The following is a 26,631-nucleotide window of genomic DNA, read 5'->3' as shown; positions in this document are numbered from 1 at the left end:
TATATAAAGGATTTTCTCTTTTTTACTGTTCTTTTTTTTCCCTCACTGGTTTTAAGCAATTTGATTATACCTTGGTGAGGTTTTCTTTATGTTTCTTATGTGTGGGGTTTATGGAACTTCTTAGATCTTTGGGTTTATAGTTTTTCATCATATTTGAAACATTTTAGACATTACTTCTTCAACTATATTTTGTGCCTCATTTGTTTTTCTTTGTAAACTCTAGTTATACATAGAATAGGCTGCTTGAACTCATCCCATAGCTCACCGATGCTTTTTAAAAAAATTAATCAAGAAATTTCTTTGTTTTTATTTAGTTTCCATTACTTTTTCTTCAAGTTCACTGATCTTTTTACTAAAATGCCTACTCTGCTGACAATCCTAAAGAGTGTAGTTTTCATTGCAGACATTGTTATTTTCACCTCTGTGAATCTGATTTGGGTTCTTTTTTTTATATCTTCTCTGTTTCTACATAATTTTTGAACATCTGGAATACAGTTATAGTAATTACTTTGCAATGCCCCTGTCTGCTAATTTTAACATCTGTCAGTCTGAGTTGGTTTCAGCTGATTGATTTTTGTCCTCATTATGGGATGTATTTTTCCTGCTTCTTTGTATGCTTGGCAATCTTTAATTAAATGCCAATTAAACTGGCTTTGTGATTTTAAATACTTTGGTTCTGGATATTTTTGTATTCCTATGAATATTCTTTTTCTATTTATTTTTATTTGAGAGAGAGAGAGAGAGAGAGAATGGGGGAGGAGGGACAGAGGGGAAGGGAGAGAGAACCTCAAGCAGACTCCCCACTGAGTGTGGAGCCTGATGCAGGGCTCAATTCCAGGACCCTGAGATCATGACCTGAACTGAAATTAAGAGTCAGACACTTAACTGACTGAGCCTCCCAGGCACCCTTCCCATGAATATTCTTAAACTTTGCAGTTAAATTAGTTGGAGACAGTTCAACCCTTTTGAGTTTATTTTTAAGAGGTGTTAGGTGGCATCTGAGGAGTATTTAGTCTAGGACTAATTTTAAATTTCTTTCTTTTTACTAATGCACCTCCATTTTGTTATTTCCCATGCTTGTGAATCATTTTGTTTACTAGTCTGGCTAGTGCAAAAAGGCATTATTCTGACCTTGTGTAAGTGCTAGGCACTGCTCCCTCTAATATTCTCTCATCATTCTTTTCCTGGCCTCAGGTGGTTTCCTCATATGCATACACCAGATAGCACTCCGTTAAGTATTATCTCCAGAATTATTTCTCTGTGCAATACTCTCCTGTTCAGTCTACGTCCTGTGAACTCTAGTCTCCTTGGTCTCCCTGGACACTGAGCCTTGTCTCAACTCAGGTCATCTGCTGGGCTCTATTTGGTTCCCACCTCGCACTGCTTATTGTCAACTCTCTCAAGGGAGAAAGTTAGGGCAATAGTAGAGCCCATTTCATTTGTTCTCCATCTCTCAGTTATCACTGACCTTTGTTCCCTAATCTATTGTGTTTTGAGAATGGCAGTTTCATGTATTTTGTTTGTTGCCTATTCTTGTTGTTATTTCAGATGGGAGGGTAAATCTTGTTCCTGTTAGTCAATCTATTACAGAAGCACAGGTCATTGTGTTTTTATTATGTTGTTTTTGTTTTATTACAGATTATCATTTCTTAATGGTTAGTGCTTTTAATGGCCTGTTTAAGCAACCTTTGAATATTCCAAGGTATTAAAGATATTCTCTTTGTTTTCACATTAAAGCTTTATTTGTTTTACCTCTTGCGTTTAGGTGTGCAATCAATATGGAATTGATTTTTGTATATGGTGAAAAGTAGGGGTCAAGAAACTTTTTTTTTGTATGGATATGCAATTGACCCATCACTACTTACTGAAAAGACCATACTTTCTGCACTTCACTGGAGTGTCGCCTTTGTCATAAATCAGGTAACTGGACATATATTACTTTGTTTATAAACTTGTTCTGTTCCATTTTCCGGCTTCCTATAATGCCACACTTCTCTAATTAGTTTAGTTCATAGTGAGTCTTGATATATGGTAATAAGGCTTTCAGTTTTTAAATTTACTGTTCTAAAGACTTCCTTGTCTATTCATAAGCCTTTGCATTTCCCTATGAATTTCAGAATCATCAATTTCTGCAAAAAAGTTACTGGTTGGGATTTTAAGTGTTTTACACATTGAATTGGTAGATCAGTTTGGGGTAAAGTGAATTTTTACGTATTGGTTCTTTTTGTCCATGAACATGGTATATCCTCCATTTATTTACCCCCTCTCAACTTCTCTCACTAATGTTTTGTAGTTTTCAGTGTAAAAGTATTGTACATTTTTGTTCTGCTCAATATCTTAAAGGTCGTCCATATTAACAAGGATCATTAACTCATTTTCTCTCCAAATGTTTTCTAAGATTTCAAAATGGTGAGGAAAAACCAGACATGGGTCAGTCTACATGAAGCATATAGGGTAGTGATAATAAAAAGTTTATTATATTCATAGTGCAAGTAGTAATTTTGTATCATTACAGCAACATTGTAACACATTAAATTAATATTGAATTTTATGGATGGCATGAGTTTATTTTTGCTTTTGCATTTGTTTAGGTTTTTGGGGAATGGGACAGGAGGTGCATTTGCTTTATTGCTTAAGTTGCATATTTAAACAAATATACTAAATCCTATTTTAAAAATGTAAGGTACCCGGGGGCTCCTGAGTGGCTCAGTCAGTTAAGCATCTGCCTTCAGCTCAGGTCATGATCTCAGGGTCCTGGGATCAAGCCTGCATCAGGATCCCTGCTCAGTGGGGAGTTTGCTTCTCCCTCTCTCTCTGCCCCTCTCTCCCCGCTTGTGCTCTCTCTCTCTCTCATTCTATCTCAAATAAATAAATAAAATCTTTTTAAAAAATGTAAGGCACATAAAAGCCTCTGCAAGTTCCATATTATTTTAAAATTCCTAAGGGCTAATAAAAGTATTTCCACTATAGAACTAGAGCTATCTGGAAATTCACATGATAAATTTTTTTAATGCAGGATACCTGAAACATTATTATATCTTACCTCATGGGACAACTGAACAGTCTCAAATCAAATGTTTGTATGTGAATAATGATTATAACTATTATTACATTTGCAGAAACCTTAATTAGCTTATCCACATATGTACAGTCAGATCCTCAAATGTTAATTATATAAAATCTAAAGGAAGAACAGTATGTAGGGAGATTTGGCATTTTTAGTCTTCCTTCTGTAAGTAGGATATTGCAAAAGCTTGTGTTATAAGATGCCAAAGACCATGGACAGATACTGTTCATATGACACCTGAATCCAGCCATCCTGATAGGTATGGTAATAGTGCCTGAATATATCTGTCAATATTGGTAAGGAAATCATGGAGTGTTGCACTTAGCAGGCCACAGAACTTCACTTTCACTGATCTTGCATTCTGCAAGAAGATGCAGCCTTGGATGAAGTCATCAAATGATTTGTCCCCATGATGCCTGTAAAACTTGTGAATGAGGATGTCCTGAAATTGGTCAGAGAACTGGTACCCCGAGAGTGCTTCCCTGAGCTTGTTCTTGTCAATCATCCTAAAGTTGTCCTTGTCATAAGAGTGGAAGACGTTCTGCTAGTCTGTGATGTACTTACAGATGCCAGTGAACTTCATGAAGTTCATGCCAGACTGGTTCTCTCAAACACAGACACGATGGATCTGACAGTCAACTGATTAAATGGAGTCCATGTCCCATTGGATAGTGCTTGCTGAAGCTTGTCCAATATCACCCCACTCTTGTCTTCACCAGCCCTTTGGAAAATGTGTCACAAGGAGCTCTGGTCTGGCAGCGCCTCACCTCTGGGAGGTCCAGGGAGTAGGGTAGGTGCCATGGGCTCAGGTGCCCATCTGGGCTGAGGCACCGGCGGAACACGAGAGGTGCTTAGGTTTTATTATATGAAATCAACAGATTTGATTACATCATGGTAAAAATAATTTAATGTTGCAGGATCCACAAGAACATTTTTCCTTTTGTAAAATGTCTATATATCACTGAAATTTGAAAAACTGTTTAAGAAAATTATTTTCACTTAATTCAAGTTAATTGTCAAATTGAATGTCAAATATTTAGGTATAATTGTGGACAAAGTAACTCAAGGAACTTTCTAGAAATAGCCTCTAAATCTTTAGTTAAAAAGTTTTGTTACTGATGGAGTTTTTTCCTGAAGGTAGCAGAGGAAAATCTTCTACTAAAAAACTCTTTTACTAAATGAAGTGTCAGAGGAAACATTCTGACATATCGAAGGTAGAGGATAGGCTCCAAATCTCACAGTCCATGAAAACTTAACTTGTGGTTTTTAGTCATTTGTATTTGGGTCATTGTTCATGCCTGGTTAAAACACTGATGTTATCTTGGTAGTGTACATCTGAGAAACAAGAAGTGTACAAATACAAGAGCTATTTGTTTGGGACTGAGCTCAAAACCAGTGGATTTTAAGAAGATTTTTGTTGAGGGACTGTTTTTGTTTTTAATATTAGGTCTAACAGGATCTCTGGAACATTATACTATGAGCACTTGGGTGAGGGAATCAAGTGTAAAGTAAGGCAAGATGCAAGGTATATCTATATAATAATATTTGGGTGAAAAGTGAAGAATTTAATTGACCAGATTTTCCCAAGTACATATATTTGACATTATGAAATTTAAATACTCTGATCTACTACCAGTTTCTCCTCTTTTCCTACAGATATTTGGCATCAATAACTTGATGATAATCTCAAATACCAGGCACTGTGTTTCATGAATATGTGTTGAATTGAAATAAATTTTGTTTATAAATGCAGAGAAAATCTTGTTTCTTGTCAAAAAGACAAAAGTATACTGTTAACCCGAGAAAAAGCCATGTTAAAAATAATTTATGTAAAGGTAATAGTCATCTTACTATATCTTCTATAGGCTCATTATGAAAGACCTAAAAATGTGATACCTTTGAAATCAGGGGAAGGAGAGGCCCTGCTTTTTTCATGATGTTATTCTCCAACTAGTGTGTGACTAATAGAGAAGGTATGTGACTCCTGGGGCATCCCTGCAGGTACAGTGAATGAGCAAATTCTTAGCAGCATTATGACATCACCAGGGAGCGTGACTTGGGTCAAGAGCTTGGCAGGAGGCTTTGGGAACAGCAGAATCAACAGCAATCAGGACTGGCAGGCCAACATACTGGCCACCGTAAAACTGAAAAGAGAGCTTATTGTACCTCATGCACAGCAGCAGGTTTAACAGAAAAGTAGACATGTTTATAGTCCCAGATTTACAGCATGCCTTATAAACACCTTATTACTTAGAATCCAGTCTGCTGTCCTAGAAACTAAGAATGTGACTTTGTTAAGCAGTAGGATTTGTTGACATAAATGTCTTGACTAAGTTTGCCATTGTGGTTAACCAAAACGCATTTACTCCTGGGAAAGTAAACACAAGCAAACAAAATGCCTCTTATACTACAATACAGTAAGTTTCAAATTGACCAAACTTAATGCTATGACATAAATATGCTTAATGTTTATGGAATTTTTTAGAAACATTTTGCCATGTTGGGCTTACCATCCTGTATAAGTCTTACTAAATGGGAATGTGTTTTCAGAATTACATGTGCTTAAAGACTTCATCAGAAATATTCAGAAAACCTGCCATGAATACTGGGGCTGACCACGCAGCAAATAAAATGGGTCATGGTCTCCTCAGACATTAACGTGGATAAATCAGTTCTACACCATGTAATAGCTACACACTGAAATGGTTACCAACAATTAAAAATAGAGAACTAATGGAAAATAATGTTGAATAAATATTATAAAACCACATGAAAATATGTTCAAGGAAGGCAAAGTATCTGGCTGGAACCCACAAAGTTGAAAAAATTCCTAGGGAAAAATGAAAATTGAGACTGATCTGCTGCTGAAAAATTAATCTAAAACCCTTGGTTTGGGGGTAAATTTTTGAAATTACGCACTCAAGACCATTGGACAATAACATAATCAACTTAGTAGGTTTCCTATGCTTTCAGGCTGATAGTCAACCCTCTTCAAACCTAAAAAATTCTATAGTAGAAAAGTTAAGTCATATATAAATAGTTAGCCATGATTACATGGTTTGGATCTAAAATAATAACTAACTTTTTTTGGCAACAGAACTTATATCAATAAAGATCTACAGAAAATTAAGAAGACGGTGTCTTTGTGATTGCAGAATAAAATGTGAACAATATACAGTTGTTGGTTTACCAAATCCTACAAAGTGGATCCTATAAGTGATAAGAACATGGAAGTCTTTCTAACAGAACCATGTAGTTGGCTTCATAAGCCACAGCAAAGGAAAATGACCACATGAAGCCATGAAAACATTTTTAGAAGTTTAAGATATGAAAGATACTGTTCTGCAGTAGCATATTCAGGAATGATGTCAGGGATTTAGTTGACTAAGCTCCATGAGTCTCCTCCAAATCAAATGCAGGCCATATTAACAGAAGTAAAATGTTCAAAATGAGAGAGCTGATGGTTGCAACCAGGACAGGAATTACTGTACATAGTTCTGGGCACACAAATTTAAACTGACATTGACAAACTAAAGGAAACCCAAAGGAAAGTGATTTGAACAGAAATTAGGACTATATATTCTCACATTATGAGGAAGTTGAAAAAAGTCAGGATATTTAGTTTGTAAAATTTTTTTTCAGAGAAATATGATCATTGACTCAGATACATGGAATATAGCACAATCTAATTTTGTTCTAGTTCAACATAGAAGTTATAAGGAAACCAACAAAACATAAGAATGAACTTTCTCTTTCTAAATAAACAAAGCTGTCTAAAAATAGGATGGCCTTCCTTGGGAGGATGGACATCACTGGAAATACTGAAAGGTTGAACAACCCATTGGTGGTTACTGTAGAAGAGAATAAAGCTCTGGAGGGAAGGGGGATTTGGACTATACAGAGTGGTTTCCAAATGGATTAATGGAACCTTAGTATCTGCAATGAAACAAAGAAACTGAGTAATATGTTAGAGCTCTGCCCCTCTTTTTACCCCCCTTTATTCAAGGCTGTTTTGATCAAATCTATTTTATATATGGCACTCTACCCAAGATCTAAGTTTACAAAAGTTTTGTGCTAATAAAAAAATCTCACAAACCATTACAGAAGATGATTTCTGAAGTTAATTCTGATGTTATTACATGGTTCAGATGTGGAAAAATTCCATCTTTATGGTGTGACCCATTGTCACGTTTCTAAGATCAGAGGAGATCTGTTTAATGAAATGCTGGCACTTGTAGGACTCAGAGGATTATATGTGAAGGAATAGCAATTGGTTACTATCAAGACTGTGGCTTAGGCAGAAGAGAATAATTCATAGCAGGGATGTGGTGAAGGTAAATTTCTAGGAAAATCAGAAGAAAAAACCCTGCAGTCTAGAGATGTGACATACTGGAGTAATTTCTAAAACCACATGAATATTGGTCACAGTATTGTGAAAGAGAAAACATCCCTGGCTTCCAAGAGGTTTCTCAAGGCTGATATTCCTTAAATCAGATTTCATTTCCAGTGAAGCACTAATTTTATGAGTTACCTGTAGAAAGCTTATGTCTCTGAGGACAGGGAAGAAGGCTGATTTCATTTTTTAGGTATCTTAGCATGTTAAGGTCACTGGCATAATTCCAGAGAAAGTGTGCATCCTTCTTTGGCCATTCTCTTCTACAGAAAAGCAGTTGATAATTTAGAAATATTTTCCTAGACATGATCTCATTTTGTCTACCAATGATGACCTAAGGAATATAGGACATGCATTTTCACCTTCAATTTCCAGATGAGAGAATTGGAGATCAGAAATAATCAGTGACCAGCCCAGATCACACAGCTACTACACGGGGGGCCAGGATGAAATCTGTCTTGATCCCGAGTTTAAAACTCTTTTGTAATATTTTCAGCACATGAATTCTTCAACTAAGGAGCTCTAATAAAGCTCAGAGTTCCCTTAAACTTTGTTCTTCTTATAATTTCTTTGTGTCGGACATATAGTAACTGCTATTTGACACAGCCTTAGTTTTGGATGTATAAGTGGATTCAAATAGTAACATCTCTATTAAAAATCAACAGTTCTCTAGAAATAAACAGATCTATTAAAAAAAACTTAATTCAGTGACTCAGCAAATCGTGCTGTGATAGCTTTCAGTAATTACTTTTTATTTTTGTTTTTGTTTTTTTAAGTGTCTATGGTAAGAGAAGCATGCAGAAAAACATCAGACTTTGCATGCCCTTTTATTTTCATTACCTCTTCTACTACCTGAGCGTGTCTGGCCTTCACCAGCCTGTTGAATTTCTGGCAGGTGGACTAGTCTTGGCAAAACACCCCAGATTGCATTAGCTGAAAACAAATGTAAAGGGCCCATAAGAAGCTAGGTTTCCCCCAAATGGTGCCCTGGAAGAGGATTCATTTTTCTTGACTGTTTAATTTCTAGTTTGAGTCTTCAAAGTCCAGAATGACAGGGTCTTGGACGCAAGAATTATTAGTAAAAAGCAAATTCTAATATGTCCCCTAGGGGAAGCAGAGAAAAAGCCACAAGGATTTTCTTATCTCTTTTTATGCTTGGACTTCACTGCCTCCCCCAAGAAGAGAGTAGATGGTATCTATTAAGAGACAGTTTACTTTTGCAGCCAACTCAGAGCAATTTCCACAAGATCAGTCCTACTTTCCTGGGTTAATGTAGCTGAAGATAGAGTTTCTCAAAAGATAGTCCTTGAATAAAGAGATTAAGACCAGATATGCACAGAACATGGCATTAAAGAGTTCCATTTTCAACTACATACTATATCCTTTCCATGGAAAATCATAGTGCATATGGAAAATCCTATAGTTAAGAAATCAATTGTCCTTTGTTCAGCCCAATATTTCTCAAAGTTAGTTGGCTATTGTGTTGATCCTTGTTTGCCCTTTCCCTGCTCTTCCTGTATTGGGGAGAGGTGGAAGAGTGTGGGTATTCTGGCAAGCAATATTTTCTTTTCAGGCTTCCATTGACAACTAGCTTCCTGTGGAGTTTGGCTAATGTCAGGCTATGGTGGTAAATTAGAAGATAGGAAGAAGGGAGAAGCCAGGGTACTCCTTCTTCCCTGCTCCATCCACTGCCTCAGTGGATTTTCCTGCAACAATGGTGTTTTCCTTCATAGTTTCAGCTTTCCCATGATATACTGTCGTGGGTGTCCAACTTCTACTGGGTGGGTCAAGATCCATTTTTGTTTACAGTAAAGGTAGTAAGGGATTCCTGCTATTGCTAATCTATGCGATGCTTTGCAAGGGGTGGGCCAGGTGATTTCCAGAAATGTTCCTAGCATTCTGCATGCTAGGACTCACAGAACATGCTCACTTGTCCTGTTAGAGCACTAGCTGAATAGATTTCAGAATAGTGAGAATACTGGTTATCAGCAGCATAGAATCTGCCTCTGTCTCATGTTTCTAGATCTTTGGAGATCTGTTAATCTAGATAAGCACCCTGGCCAGTTTGTTGGTAAGCCGCATGTTCTATCTAAAGGACTTTGAGCACCTGATCTGGATCCCTAGAGCTGGATCTGTTCGTGCTGCCTGGAGAGAAACTTCTGCAATCACCACTGACATCTTCTCAGCATTTGTGGGGTTTCTAACAAGTGTCATCTGGCCAAAGCCATAGGGGAAAAATGGATTGTACACACCAGGTCCTAAGCTCTGCCCCATAAGAATCCCACATTGAGATTGATAGTGTCCCATTTAGGGACACTGACCTCTCCAGACAAGTCTGAGATAAAATATCAAGTTACTGATTCCTGAGTAGCACTGACTTCTACAGTTTGGCACTCTTGCAAGAAGAAACATCAGGTATGGTAGGCTAATAATGTCCTCCCAAAGATGACCACACCTCCAAAGATGCCCAGAACCTGATATGCTACCTTAAACATGGCGAAGGGGACTTTATAGATGTGATTATATTTAGGATTTTAAGATGGGAGATTATCTTGTACCATCAGGTGGGCCCAATGTAACCATAAGGGTCTTTATAAGAGGGCAACTGGAGAGTCATAGTCAGAGAAAAAGATGTAATGATGGAAGCAGAACTGGAATAATATGAAGCCATGAGTTGAAGAATGTGGGCAGCCTCTAGAAACCAGAAAAGGCAAGGAAACAGATTCTTCCCCAGAACCTCCAGAAGGAAAACAGCCCTGCTGACCCATTTTAGACTTCTTCCAGGCCTGCATATAGTAAATTTGTGTCATTTTAAGCCACTAAGTGTATTATATTTGCTGCAGCAAGGGTGCTACGATACCAGGGGTGATGAAGGTAAAATAAAACTTGAGTAACTGAAGATTCTGAGGTTCTTTCAGCACCCTCGCCTAGTCTAAATTTCTTCAAGAGGATTACTTTGGATCAGTCTCCCCATCTATTTGTTCTAGTTGGGCCTGATTTGTCATTCTCAATTCAATCATACCTTCTTTGAATACTGATCTTTGAAATAATAGTTTCTATTAATACCTGCCAGGTGATTTATAAACTCTGTGTGTGTGTGTGTGTGTGTGTGTGTGTAATTTTTTTTTAATAGGGACATTTGAGATTCTCATTTGTACAAAAGATTTATTCACAAATATTCAAATTCATCATTGCCAAGAAAATAGCCATCTAATTTTCTAAGACTTTAAAAACATGAATTTCCTAAACATGAAGTAATTTATTAGCACATCGTAGAATCAAAATAAATAATTATTAATTTATTCACCAATTTTGTAAATGCTGTAGCTAAAATTTTAAAAACACAAGTTTCTATGATACATTCTGAGATTGTGGGTCTTAAAATATTTAAAAATCTGTAATGATCATTGTAAAATCATTACATCAGAAAGAGAGAGAAAAGTAGAGACAGTAAGAGAGAGAATTTATTTACTAAAAAATTTTTTTGACCAAAAGTCATCTTTATTCCTAGTTAAGTTGGTTTTAAGAACATGGTTTGACCTGTGGCTTAGTAAGAAAGAGAATTTAAATTCTATTAAAAAAATTTTTAGGTTGGGTTGAAAAAAATATCTGGGAGTTAGCAGCCTTTGGGATCTTAATAACATAACAATTGGAAGAAGGTTAATAGGAAGAATTTCCCAGTAGAAATTATTGTGGACCTGGTTTAAGAAACAGATCTCATGATTATATATTATCATTCGGTTATTAACTGGAGAAGTTCAAGATACTTAAAAATGTGTGCTACCTTGGATAATTTAAATAATTTTCCTTTAACATTGTTTATATTATTATTTTCCTAAGAAGATTCCTTCTTACTAGACATTCTAGAGGGTCACTTTTGTCAAGCCTTTATCCAAATGATGTAGATTCAATAATAGGTCTTAGTCTCAATTCACAAACACTCATAACTTGTTATCTTTATGTATGGAGAGATAAAGAAGTCTGTATCAAGGGCTAAAAGATCAACAACAAAGTTAATGAGTACTACAAAGATCTAATCTTGCTTTATACAGATGGGTTTATATAAATAGTTTCCTTTCTTGACATTATTGTGACTTTACTGAGCATCATAGAAGCCCTATTCTAGTTTGCAGAAATTTTCACTGGCTTAAAATTGCTTCTACTTTAAAGGAATTGTCCCCATCTTCAGTCTTGATGCAGGAAATAGCAGTGTACTCATGATAGTTATGATGTACTTATGACATCTAAGCTGCTCAGAGTCCATGCTTGTGGCAATGGCAAATGGCAAACACTTATGTAACAGTTACTATGGGCCCTGTTCCAAACAAATTAGGCTTCCCACAAGCAGCCAGAGTAACCCCAACCACTTAAACACCCCTAAAATCAGTTACTGCATTACTGGCTGCTAGCTTTTACAAAACTGTAATTTTATATTTGCAATGCAATATAGTGAAATATTATGAGCTCTGGAGTCAGTTTGGTTCCACTGTTTATTATTTAAATTCATAAAAATTAACCTCTATGAGACTCAGTTTCCTCATCTTAAAACTGGATGGAACACCTCCCCGTCCTCCCCTTCCCACATAAAGGGACCAAGACAGGTCTGAATGGGATCACCAGTGGTGTTAGAACTGGGGTTCAGGTCCTCCCGGGAGAATTTGGCAGGAAGTGTCAGGCTTCAGTTGGCCAGAAGCACATTTAGAGGAATGTAAGTCAGTGTTCTTAGGGAAGATAGTTACCGATGCAAGATTTACCACCTGATGATGCCCCAGGGCTCATCAGAACCCTGAGTAGCTAAAATTACTAATTTAGCACTTATTTACTGCACAATCATTACACTGGGGTAAGAAAAGTATTGAAATTTTGTGGTTTGATAACACACACACACACACACACACAGAAAGAGAAGGAGAGAAACACAGAGACAGAGAGATTGAATTTCCTCATTAATTCAACAGATTTTAGGTGAGCCTGAGACAGTTCAATGGATTTGCTAGCACTCACATCCCATTCTCTAAGGACAATTTACATTACAATGGGGGAATTTATAAGTTGGGAAAATATCCTAGAAGACCTTTGGAAAGAGACAGGATAGTTTGGGTTTAGAGTTCACATTCACTGCGTTAACAACAAAATGACTCTCTTTTAGTTATTATTTTGGAACTACTGAAAAGAAATTCAAATAAAAAAATTACTCTCTACCATGGAAAACTGTGTCCTTAAAATAATTTTTATAGCATACCAATACTGTTCATGGTCATTTTGTCTTTATTGTCATTCATATCTTAACAATATCTTAACAATTCACCTCTTACAAACACAAATATATAAATAAAATGAAATTTAAAAAATTTCTAATTCATAAGAGTGAATACATTCTGATAAAAAATAATGAAGGGGCTAGGTATACTGAAAAAAATTTCCCACTAAAAACATATAGAGTGCTGAATGAAGTATTTTACATTCTCCTTAAATTTGTAGCTTATTGAAACTCACAGAGAAAGTAGATGGGAAACTTGACAACCAAATCTTTAGCTGTTCTAGGCATTTGACAATCTCTATGTCCAGAGGCTTGGGTATTAAAGGCCGGGAGGAGATCTAGCAAGTAAGAACTGAGACCTCAGATTAATGCTGGGACTCCTGCAGCCCTATAGCCCCAGTAAAGTCTGCTTTATTATTCTTTGTATGTCTAGAATATTTCATTATTTTCTTTAAGTTCTAAAAGGGCTTAAAGGCATGGGAAACTACATTTTTCCTCTTGAGGGTTATATAAACTACTTATCATTTACTTAGCTATCTAATGGGTGAGTTTTTATTTTAACAATTTTAAATTTTTTATTTTAACAATTCTTAATTTAACAATTTGGCACACAGTGGTGTAATCAACATTAAATGATCAGTTCTAAAGTATGGTGAGTGTGACATGGACAAGCCCAACTACTGGTTATCTAAAAGTAATTTCTTTCTAGGTTTTCACAGTTTCACAGTCTACTCATTCAACCAGCATAAGCAGGGTACAGGCTATTCTTACTAACTGAATATGTATAATGCATGGGTTGAAGTCTATCCAACATTCCCATTTTTTACTGTCTTTCTGGTGATCTTCAAGAAGACTCCTTTGGCTATTTCTCATCAGTGAGATAAACCCCATACCAGTGCATATGGTGCACTCTGGGAATGCAAAGCCTTGTGCAATACTAGATTCTGACAATATATACTCTTCCTCAATCTGGCTTTGGTGGTAGACCCACCTAGCAAAACCGGATGCGTTTTTTTTATTTTTTTTCCTTTTTAGAAAGAAAGGTGGGGAGGGGCAGAAGGAGAAGGAGAGAGAGAAGCCCAAGCAGGATCCATGCCTAGTGCATGAGCCTGACTCAGGGCTTCATCTCATAACCCTGAGATCATGACCTGAGCCAAAATCAAGAGTTGGGATGCTTAACCAACTGAGCCACCCAGGTGCCACAAAACTGGATGCATCTTTACAGATACGGTGTTTCCTTGGAGAATTATCTAAAATAAGTAAGAGTGAACACCAAAATGTTAGCGGTCCTAAGGACACTGGATGTACATTTGTTTTCTTAATGGACGGCACTGGAGGAGATAATGCTAAGTGAAATAAGTCAAGCAGAGAAAGACAATTATCATATGGTTTCACTCATTTATGGAACATAAGAAGTAGGAAGATCGGTAGGAGAAGAAAGGGATAAAGAAAGGGGGGTTAATCAGAAGGGGGAATGAAGCATGAGAGATTATGGACTCTGGGAAACAAACAGAGGGCTTCAGAGGGGAGGGGTTGGGGGATTGGGATAGGCTGGTGATGGGTAGTAAGGAGGGCACGTATTGCATGATGCCCTGGGTGTTATATGCAGCTGATGAATCATGGAACTTTACATCAAAAAACCAGGGATGTACTGTATGGTGACTAACATAATATAATAAAAAAAATTATTATTAAAAAAAAAAAAGAACAGCAACCTTCATTATATGACAGGAAAAATTCTTCAGTTTATATTATTTAATCCTTGAAACATTCCAGAAGAAAGATATAATCATTTCCATTTTCTAGATGAGGAAATTGAGGCTCAGAGATGTTAAGTATTTTGCCAACATAGTAAGATGTTGACAGAATTAACTGTGGAGCCAGGATTTGGACCAGGGCAGTTCATCTCCCCAAACACAGGATTCTAGGCCTTTTATCTTCTCAGCCATTAAGGAAGATAGCTTTGCCAGGCAGATATATGGGTATATTGGTTTTCCTCATCTTGGCTAACCTCAGGGTAAGTGCTGGGGAAATACCTAGCTTATATGAAAAGAATCTTTTTGTCCTGGTTTTGATCTCGTTCCCTGGCAGGCTTGTTAAGATTTGTCTTAACACGTACATTTCCCTTGCCAAAGCACACGTGGTATGTTTGGACATATGGTCTTATTTTTATGATCTTTTAACCTTTACATATTTTAAATACTTCATAGTGGGGTTAATTATCTGTGGTGACCAAGATTGGCAGATGGTCTGATGGGGCCATGTTTGGAATCCCTAAGGAATGAGAGGATTGATACCCTGTGGAACATACTTTCAAAGATAAATATATAAATGTAAAGAAGAAATTTTTGATATACTCATAAAATGAACAGAGTCTCATGATATCTCATGATAAATCAATAAATTTATTCTGAGGTTATCACTCTGTGTTTGAGATTAGTCTTACTGTGCTTCCAACCATTTTTAAAATGAATAAATATTGGGTAATGTGAATTGCTTAGAAAATGACCATTTAACTATTTTTTGTCTTTGTATGTTTTGAACACAGTTGGGTTGGAAGGGTTGAAACACTGAAAACAGTAAGACTGGCTAAAGGACTTCAACTTCATTGAGCTTTAAAAATATGCCTTAGGTAACTTGATGGTGAGATTTCTAACGTCATATAATTACAAGTAACTTCAAAGCAGTTATAACTGCAAAATGTGATAGTAAACCAAGTTCTCATCCTTCTAGAAACAGTTTGACAAGGAATTTAGAATGAAATAAATAAAGGTAACAAAGCACCAAATGGAGCCAGAATGAGGAGATGTATGCTCTCCAAAGACCTGATATGAATTAAACTTTACATGGTATATGTATATTATATACTTACCACTGTTGAGTTTCAACAAACCAAGTCAGTGGACATGAGTCCGTTTTTAGAAGCAGTAAACAGGCCAGGTTCTTAGGTACAGTTTTCTGAGGTTTGGATAATGAACAAGGTTGTGTTCCTAAATCCTGGATACCTGGAAAGCTTCTTTACCTACTCTATAAACAGGAGGCAAATTTTCCCCAGAGAACATGTGGCAATGTCTGGAAAAATTTTTTTTTGTCACAACTGGGAAATGGGGTGCCTCCGGCATCTAGTAGGTAGAGGCCAGAGATGTTGTTAAACGTTCAACAATGCACCAGAGAGTCCCCCACAACAAAGAATTATCAACCTCAAATGTAGTAGAGCTGAGGTTTAGAAACCCTGCCATAAATCAAGATCACCTAAGCTGGTTTTTATATATCCCAGGCTGCTTTGTGATTGGATCTTAGAAAAGTCTCTCACACTGTGCAACTAATTTAAAAAGTCAATCTGAATACAGTGTCTAGGGCAGAATATAGTCTCCAGATTGCTTAATGACTGTCCTGAAATATGTTTCAAATCTTGCTAAATTTGTTAACTATCAACAAGGTCTTCTTTGAATAAATCTAATACATATTTTATTCCATATTTAAGAGTGAAAATACTTAATAGTTTAATATACCTTTTGCTGCCTAAAAGTTATAGTTGTATTAATTTACTTTCTGAAATTTATAACAAAACTTGCTTGAAAATCAGCAATTCTGAGTTTTGCAGAACAAGGTTTACGTGAGGAACAGGTGGAATTTAGATAAAGCTATCTCATAAAACATCATTAAAAATTTCACTACATCAAGGAAAATGCAACCACACCCTACAACATTTGTGGTTTTTGACTGCATGGTCAGAAGTTGGTAACTGGCTAATTGGCCCAAGCTTGATGTATACTCCTTAACACTGATGCTTAGACTGTGATTGTTCCATGGCAGTCAGGATTAATAGAAATGATCTCCAGATTAAACTCTGCATCAGGTTAAAAAGGAGATGCTCTTCCTCATCCCCACTCTTCATCCCTACTCCTACTCCTGTTTCTTATCTTGTTTCTCAATTATCTGATATTTCTCTTACAGAGCCAGGTACATTTCTCCTTTTTCAGTTTCTTAGCTTGTTTGGGCTGTTATAACAAAATACCAATTACTGGGCAGTTTATAAACAATAGAAATTTATTTTTCACAGTTCTGGGCTCTTAACTCTTTGTGTTTGGGCTAGAAGCCTTATCTGAGGTGTTCCACAGGCTGCTGGCTTTGTAGTATGCTGATCAGGTTCAAATCTCAGCTTTCCATTTAACTAGCTAAAGCTGGTTAATATGTTTTTCCATATTTTTATGCCACAGATTTCTCATCTATAAAGTAGAGATAATAGTACTTAACTCACAGTGTTGGGGGAATAAATGAATAAATACATGTCATTAAGGACACGTTCCTAGAACAGTACCAGAGACATAGTAATAAATGTCAGTTAGCTATTTTATCCTTATTATTGATGAGGACCACCATCTCTCTCTCTCTCTCTCTCTCTCTCTCTCTCTTTTAACAGTGTCTTAGATCTTTGGGTCCATTTTCACATAAGCATTTATTTTAGGAGCTGAACATCGAACTTGACTCTTCCCCTTAGCACTCCAAGAGAGATGCATTTTCTTGAATTTGAGGATAATTGAAGACAGAGTTGGACCCTAAGTTTTATTCTCAGAACAGCAAATATTTAAGAAGGACTTAGGAAGCATTTTTTTTCTCTCCAATAAGACCTATTGGTTGGATGAAAAGAAACGTGTGTTGTAGAGAAATGACTAGTATTTCAGGGGTCCTGGATCCCCTGTAACACTTCATAGAGCATGACAATAATGAAAGGAAGACTACATATAGTCAAGATGACAAGATTCTAATCTAAACTCTGTTCTCAACTAGCTGTGTGACCTTGAACAACTGAGCACAATCATACAACAGGAGGCACTGAGTTAAATAATCTGTGAAGCACCTTCTAGCATTAATATTCTATAGTTTAGGGTATATTTTCTACTTTCCATGCTTTACACTGGGTTGTAAACTATGGAGGGGGAGAAAGCACATTCGGGGAAAAAAAGAGAGAGAAATATAAGGGGAAATAAACGTAGAGGAGGAGTAGGTTATTAGGAAAGGAGTACAGTAAGAAATAGAAGGTAAAGGTAAATAGGTTCAGTCAACCAGTTGATACTTTTAAATTAAACATCCACAGTATGCTAGCCTGGGGATATGATGATGCACAAGCCCTTGTAGAATGTACAGATGATTACAGAATATGTAAACAGACAGCCACAAAGAGAACACCAGAAGCTAGCATCATCTGGAGAGTAAAGGGGGTATTCTCTGAAAAAGAGTGCTGGAGGCTGGGAGTAGAGCATTCTAGGTAGAGAAAATAGTATTTACAAAAGCTGTGAGATAGGAAAGAACCTGTATAGTAGTGAGGGATTTCATGTGTGGTTGTGACCAGGGAGAAAATGAAGTGAAAAAAGATAAGCATATCCTCTAAAAACCAACTAGTGGGTGCAGATGAAAATCATTCCATTTCATCCCCTCCCATGTCTGCTGTAGTGTGAGAGGGCCACATGTGGTTTTACCTTCCCCAACTGACTATCCATCACCCTATATAATAAGCAGTAATACAAATCCTAGCCTGCTCATCCCCAGAGAATCCCTTCCAGGTCATCTGGGGGCAAAAGAGAACACTGTGTTTTGACAGGGGGAAATTCCTCAGTAGAGAAAAGAAGTAAGGAGAGAATGTTAAATATGTCTCCATATGTTTCCTCCTTGCCCTCATTCTTGCATCTCATGCAAAGTGTTCCCTATTTCCTTAGATTCTAACTTCCACCCTCTAGAAAAACTGCCCCCCCCTTTTTTTCTTTTCTTTTCCCCCTTTTGGCTCAAATCATAGTATTGAAAATGTAAAACCTGCAGTTTTGGGTATGTTACCAAAGGAAACAGTTTTACTTAAAATCTTGTTTTTGCCAAAATATCTTCAAAGTAGCTGGAGAGTTGTCAAACCACAGTGGCTCTCAGCTGTGTTTCCTTCTAGCATTTCCCCAGGTTCTCCCAGCACAGCACTCAGTAACTGGATACTATTTGAAGAAGAGGGGGAAAATGCTGCACGAGACAGTTTGTAGGTTTAGGAATTATACTCTGGGTGCTGAAGGCCAGAGGAGCAGAGGTGCTCAGCTGCCAAACTCCAGGGCTGCGTGACTGTGTGTCATTCCTGGATGTAGCTTTCAGCAAGGACACCTAGAGGAAACCATGCTGGTAACCATCAATATTTAGACTTGTCATTCCAAAGTCTTTAGATTGTTTTCTTCTTTAGTCATGTGGCTTTACCAAAAGAATCTATTCTGATAAACAAAATATTACTGAACACATCTTGAGCTGACATGCATTTTGTCCTTGCAGGTACTGACAGTCTTCCCCCGTCCCTATCCATCTCTTCTAATTCTAGCTAGCACTTGTGTGTTTTATGTACCAGTAGCATTATTTAACAGTAAGCAATCAGCCTTTGTTCTCCTCTAACAACTTTATTCCAAGACCCCAGAGGAGATACAAACTCATTATTTAAGGACTTCTAGAAGCAAAGGCAGTAGTTACCATGTCAACTTATCTAGAAACTGAAGTTCAGAAAAGTAACATGACTTATTCTAAGGACAAGTCAAAGCTGTTTTTTCTTTGTAATATGCTTCTAATCCATTTGATTACAAGATGGAATAAAATAGAGCAAATGAAATTATAATAATTTTAATGACTATGTAGAAATTATAATTATCAATAATCACTAATTGGCAACAGATTAGACCTCAGGGTTTAAGTGCTATTACTCTAATCTATTTTTACTAGAGCTACCATTATATCATTAGGGTCCTGGCAGAAAACAGATGGCATACTCTAAAGCAGTAAAAGAACGGAGTTAAATAGAGTGGACAGAATCAAGGGAATCAACAAGAGGTGGTAAAGCATTCGGGACTGGTAATAGTGAGAAGCAGTTGTCAGACCATCATTCCTAGGTCTAGAGGGCCAGGGAAGGAGCAGTGACCAGAGCCTGGTAAAACCATTTAGAATACCAGAGGGGCTGCCTGACATGGACATGAGCTGGGGGACTTCCCCAAACCCATGACCTTGCTTTTCTCCTCTCTGCTCTCCTACAAGTGACTCCCATTGGCCAAAACCAATAAGAAGCATGGGCGATGCTGTCTGGAGTGCTTGGATTTCTTTTCTTTATATACTATTTATATGCTGGTGACTGCCAGGTTTTTATTTGGACTCTTTTAAATCTAAGTTCAATGAACTGAATTTCAGTTTCTACTAGGTATCTCCTAACTGAGCACCTGAGCTCCTGTCCCCCCACCCATTTCTGTTCCTCCTACAGTCTTCCCCATATCAGCTGTTACTTGTTTCTTACCAGTTGCAGCTCAAAAATCTTGGTGATATCCCTAACTCCCTTCTTTCTCATGACCAACATCCTGACCTTCAGCAAATCTTAAGACCTTCCTTCAGCATCTATCTGGAATCCTACGACTTCTTACTGTTTAATACTACCACCACAGTCTGAGTCTTAACCATCATTTGCCTGGAATATTACACTGGATTTGCTGCTTCCACCCTTACTCTCTTCATTTCTACACAGAAATGAAAGTGAACATTTGAAAAATATAAATTACACCATGTCAGGTTTCTATTCAGAATGTCTAATAGCCTCCTATTTCACTCAAACTAGAGAAAGTCAAATTCTTAAAATGGCCTACAAGATCTGCCCATCCACTCTCTTAATTCTTTGGCATCATTTCTTACCACCTCCTCTTTTATCCATTCTGCTAACATCAAACTCTGTACCATGCCTAAAACAAACTGGGTACACTTTTACCTCTAAACAGTGTTTGCACTTGCTGTTTACTCTTCCTGGTACACTCTTCCTCCAAATATCGGTACAGCTCAGTCCCAATCTTCAAATGTCACCTTCTCAATAAGGCCTTTCCTGTCTACCTTCTAGTAAATTGCAATCGCCCCCACCCTAGAATTCTCAACCCACTTCTCTATTTCACTTTTCTCCATAGCACTTATGACCATATGACACATTTTACATTTAGTTTAGTCTTCTCCTGCTTATACCACCATCCCCACTATAATAAAAGATCTATCATGCTCACAGGACTATGAAGAGACATAAGCAATTGTCAAAGGTAGAAAGAAGTCTACTTTTTTTTGTCTTCTTCATAGTACTTGACTTGATAGTACTTGGGAGGGATATATAAATGTTCCCTAGCTTGAACCAGAGAGTTTTAAATATATTCAGAGTAGCCTAGTGCCAAGGGGTTTAAATTTGAAATCAAGGAAACATTTGAGCCCTTTCTGTAGAAATGAGTTACAGGGATTCTAGAGATGTCCCTGGAAGCTGGGAGAACCAAAGAGAGGCCTCTTTCATAAAAATATTATCAGTAGATTATCTGAAATTGCTCAGGGCCAGAGCTTATCCCAAGAACAAAGTATACACTACAGCTTGCTGAAATCTGAGCCAATGTCACAGGTTAGGTTTCAAGAACTATGAGTAAAGGAGACAGACTTCATAGCAGAAGCCACGGACGATTCAATATGTTCTATCTAGTCTTGGCAAATGGTCAGTCAAAAAAACTCCCAGGCTATATTTTTCAGCCTCATTTTAAATATTTTAATGTATAAGGTCTTAAAAAGTAGTAGAGTATATAAGGCCTCACATAACCTGGAGACCAAAACCAATAAAATGATAAAGTTGTTGAAAAGTAGTTCTGACTTTTTCTCCACTACTGTGTTAAAGAAATATCAGTAAGTTGATATTTGCTGAATAAATACAAATACAAATAAATAAATAAATATCAGTAAGTTGATATTTGCTGATATTTGTTCAATTTCAGCAGAATGGAAAACCTGGGAAGCAATTAATTACCACTGGGGGTTTTCTTTATGTAAAGAATAGAATTAAGCATTAGCCAAGTAACATGACTTCAGGGGCTCAAGAGGCCTCAACATGAAAAGAAATCCTTTCTATAAGCTTGCTGATTCCTCAAGTCCTATATTCCACAATCTAACTCTTTTACTTAAGGATTTAATCCCGGTTAAATGTAACTAGTCCCTGGTTGAGGTCCCTCACCAGTTATTTATTCCTCAGAGTAAAAAAATAATTGAGACAGGTTTTGCCAAAGGGAATAATGGTGGGATACAAGGATCTTGAGAAGCCTGTCATCCAAGAAACAAAGGATTAAGAGACTCAGACAATTAACTTCACCTATCTCATAGTTTTGCCTGGATTCAACATCACTACATCTGTTTTAAAGATGCCTAATCTCCAAGATGAAATGTCTTTTTGGGTAAGTTGTCATTTCAGAGACTGAGGTAAGCTTTCATGTATATATTTATCTGGACATAGGGATAGGGAATGGTAGGAGAGTGGTGCCATCAGATGTGTGGATTACACAGTCCTCTCTTTATTCCCTATCTGACCCTCATACCTCTCATCTGTGTCTTTGTAATTTATTCAGCACAATCAATGAGACCACTAGAAATTTAGTCATGGAAAAAACTGACAGTAATGACTAAAATCCATTCAGTACCCCAATACACGAGTGGATTTCAATTACTCAGTCTCTCTTTCCAATTATTCAAATTACCACACTGGAAGACACTCACATTAAGGTTTGTGTTCATTATGCTCATCTTCCTAGCAGTTTTCCCCTAAGAAATCCAGGTTTGCTTGATCAATATGAGATACTGAATTATATTAAAGGACTTATTGGAAAGACAACAGAGTCAATGTAGGATTACAGAAGCTTCCACCCTAAACCATTAATGAATATAAATAACAGGAACAAAGAAAACAGAAATAGTACTCTAACAAGAAAAATAGTACTCTAACAAGAATAGTACTCTAACATGAATTCTAAATTTTATAGAGTATCTTTGAATAATGGAGATTTTGAGAAGAATGCAACATTTCCCTACCGACTACCTCCCCCTCCAAATATAACACACACACACACACACACACACACACACACACTGAGAAAAAGAGAAAACAAGCAGAGCTGTATTATGGGGAGGAAAGTGAGTGGACAAATTCCTGAAAAGTCCCTTGATGGCCCAGGGGAAAGAACTGAAAGGTAGGTGAATGAGAAGCTAAATTACTAAAAAAAGTCAGAATTTAATTTTTTTTCTGGCTAGAGCAACATGAGAGAAATACCTCAGGAAGAATTGTCCAGAATGAACTGTCTATAATAAATACAAGTTTGGCAAAATAAAAGATGAGAATAAAAGGAAAATACCACTCCTCAAACCACTGGATACTTTTCCATAGTAGCTAAAAAGCATCACATTAATTTGTTGGAAGAACTTCTGAATTTTGAGTTTTTCCCCAAAATAACCACAACTGTGGGCAGGGAAGAAAAATGGATGGGGAATGGTGAGTTAAGTAGTGGTGTTTTCAGATAGCCAAAGACTTAATGAAGCTAAACTGAAGGACTCACTCTAAAAATGGGGTGATAGTCCAATACCATCATGGATCTGGAAGTGCCCCCCAAAGAGTAAAATCTGGCAAAAGATGTTTAACAAACTTCTAAGTTTGTTAGCAAACTTAGAGATTAAAGACAAACTATGTCATTTGAATCATGGCACACCTCTAGCTCTTTTCTCTCACCTCAACCCTACCACTCTCCTTCTCTAGGTAAATTAAAAGCCAAATATAGAATTGAGGCAAAGGTTGAAGGAGATTACAAAAAAGACCAGATAAAGTAGAAAGTTGGCAAGGAGAAACTATCCATATATTTGGGAAAATAGATGGAAAAGTGAAAAAGAGCCATTATATCAAAACAAAACAGAAACACAAAACAAAATAAAAACAAACAAACAAACAAAATGTAAGCACATATTTTGCAACCCAGAAAAATAATTCACTCTGGATGAAGACACCAGTAATCAAAAAAATCTTTATGAATTAAATAAAATTAAAGAAAAGATGAAATTTTTGGAAGAAGAAACCCTTGGTGAAATAATGACAACAAAATAAGGTAAAAATGAGACTGGAGAATGAACTGGAGGCAAAATTATATTAAAACCAATTAATTATTTATTAATAGCAATTAATGAATGAGAACAGCAAAAGACCAAAGCTGATGAAGAGCTCTAGAAAATGTTACAGAATGCAGTTAAAATAGACAAAATGATAAAAGGAAGCAAAGAGGAGCTATGGTGATAGACAACAGAGACCAATTATATATAAATAAGTTGGTGTCCTTGAGGTAGAGTGTACAGAAATAATGGAACAGAGAAAAAATTTCAAAGATAAAATGAAAGAACTGAATTTGCCATTTGCAAGTGCAGTATACTGTTCTAGGATAATTTCACAGAAAACGATCACTACTGAGACATATTCTACTGAAAAGATTGGACTTAAAGTATTAAAAAAAATCCAACTTCCAGTTTTAGCTCCACAAGTAAAGAGCTTAAAAGTCATCACTCCTGTCCTTACAACAAGAAAATGGTTGAGCGAACTGCATATCAATGACACTCCTTGAGCCTATTAGAGAAAGAAGTCACAGGGCAAACTACTAACCACACCCTCTGCAGCAACAGGCAAGTACAGAGGACCCCAGCTGAGATCAGTTTACCTGAACAGAGACTGCTAAAGTCACAAACTGGTAGTGACGAGGGAGCAGAAGACTAGCTAAGGACAAAGCACAAGCTGGGTGGGATACATGACATTCCTCTAGGAAACTTCCAACTATCTTAAGGTTAATGCCTTGCTAGAAGGAAAAACAACCTTAACTTGACAATGGCAAGGCCTCTGTATCCTGTGACTCTTTAACATATGAAAATCCTTTTGAAACTTCCCTTTTCCTTAGCTCCCCTAACTCCCAAGTATATAATCAGCCACCCCTCATAACCTTGGGGCAGCAGCTCTTGCTGCCCACAGGTCCTGTCCCTGTGCTTTAATGAAACCACCGTTTTGCACCAAAGACGTTTCAAGGATTCTTTCTTGGTTGTCAGTTCTGGACCTTACCCTACCAAACCTCACCTATATACCAAACCATAATCAGTAGGAACACTTAAGCGGTAATTCTGATGAACTGCTGACTCCTTAGTGTGGACTAGCATGAATGAAAAATTCCTGGGGGGTCACAGTCTAAGGGGGAACCTGCCTTTCATGGCTTTTACTTCAGGAATCCCACCAATTCTCAGGTGAAGAACAATAAAAATCCCCTAGTATTTCTGGCAGTGGGAGGTGAAAAGTAACCATTTTGAAACATACTCAGACCATTCTCCATAAAAAGGCCTATTCTTCAAAACAAAAGATTACCATAGCCTTATTTCACTTGGGGAGGGGCGGGGGAAGGGCAATTATCCAACTCCAGCCCCCTCTAGACTTCCAGACTCACCTAAGAGGAAAAAACCAAGAAACACTTGTGAAGGTCACAACCCAGGGATATAAACTTATGAAAAGCCAGATTTAATCACAGTATTATAGAACTTTACCCCCAGATTTTTGCATAACATTGACAGGGCTCCAGTATGATAACAGTGGATTATAGATGAAAGAGCTGCAAATAGCAAACTTTATTCATAAAAGGGATTCTTAGGGAAACCCAAAGATAATAGGAGAGACAAAAGCAAGGACAGCAGAGGAAATCGAAGGTTCTGGCATCTACACCTAGAACAAACATTAGACACAATCCAATTCCCAACCAGATTAATATAAAGCCTCACACTAAAGGCATATTTACCTCAGTTTCTATCACCTGATACATCATGTCCAGCTTTCAACAACAACAAAAATCACAAGTTATGATAACAGGCAAGAAAAAAAAAAAACAGTCTGAAGAGACAAAGCAAGCAAGGGGTAAAATCTCCAAGAAGACATAATGTTTAACCAGTGTGTACAGAACAATAGAGCATAAAAATACACAAGGCAAAAACTAACAGACCTCTAGGAGAAATAGACAAACCCACTATTATAGTTGGAAACTTCAACACCCCTCTTTTAGAAATGGATACATCAAGCAGGAAGAAAATCAGTAAGGAAAGAGCCGACTGTTAGAGCACCATCAATCAACTGGATTTAACTGACATTTACAGAATCTTCCAACCAACAACAGAAGAATACATATCCTTCTTAAGCTCACATGGAACATTCACCAAGATAGACCACACTCTGGGACATAAAAGAAATCTTAAAAAACAGAACTCCTACAAAGTGTTTTCAGACTGCAGTGGAATTAAACTAGAAATCAATAACAAGATAAGATAGCTATAAAGAAAGATAGCTGTAAATCCCCCAAGTATTTGAGGATTAAGCAACAAACTTTTAAGTAACACCTGGATCAATGAAGAAGTCTCAAGAAAACCTAAAACTGGAGTAGCTGCATTACCTCTCTTAACACACACACACACACACACACACACACACACCCCTAAACACACACACAGTCCTAGTGGTTCTGCTTCCCTGATTAACCCCGAATGTTACAGAATTTAGTATGAAAAGCAGTTCTTAAAGAACGTAATCTTAAACATGAGCTCCTAAATTGATTCTGGGGTTTTTGGTTCTCTGATCTGGTTAGATTTAAAGGCATTAATGAATATTTCTAGCAGTAAAGGCAATACTGGTAGTTGATGGCATGCAGTGGCAAAACAGTTACTCAAATTATTACCTGGAGACGTCTATAATAATGTGCCTATAGAAGGCAAGGCTTTGGGTTACAAAATATTTTCTGCCACAGAAAAAGTTAGTGAAAATAAGTATAATGGAGTTGGTTGATTGCTTCTAAGTGTGCTGGAAAATTTAAGGAAAGACAATCATGAAAGCAAGGCTTTAAATTCCCAGCTCAAAATACTGCTTCTATGATGACTCTGAAAGAAACTCCTATATCCTGTAGTTGCAAGGCTGATATTTCTGAAAACCAAACCCAAAGTCCAATCCTATGTGTAGCTGAATTACAAAACAAATTGAATTCTCAAACTCATAGAATCTCATTTGTTAAAGTTAAGATG

General features: G+C 37.0%; 1 pseudogene; it reads right to left on the bottom strand.

The window, feature by feature from the left end:
• Positions 1–3,259: 3,259 nt before the first annotated feature.
• On the bottom strand, positions 3,260–3,868 carry LOC103664859 (annotated as a pseudogene).
• Positions 3,869–26,631: the final 22,763 nt, after the last annotated feature.

The sequence above is a fragment of the Ursus maritimus genome, unplaced genomic scaffold, assembly GCF_017311325.1.
Source record: "Ursus maritimus isolate PB19 unplaced genomic scaffold, ASM1731132v1 scaffold_15, whole genome shotgun sequence".
Lineage (NCBI taxonomy): Eukaryota > Metazoa > Chordata > Mammalia > Carnivora > Ursidae > Ursus > Ursus maritimus.
The sequence above is the reverse complement of the archived record's forward strand: the minus strand, read 5'-3'. Positions and strand labels throughout refer to the sequence as shown.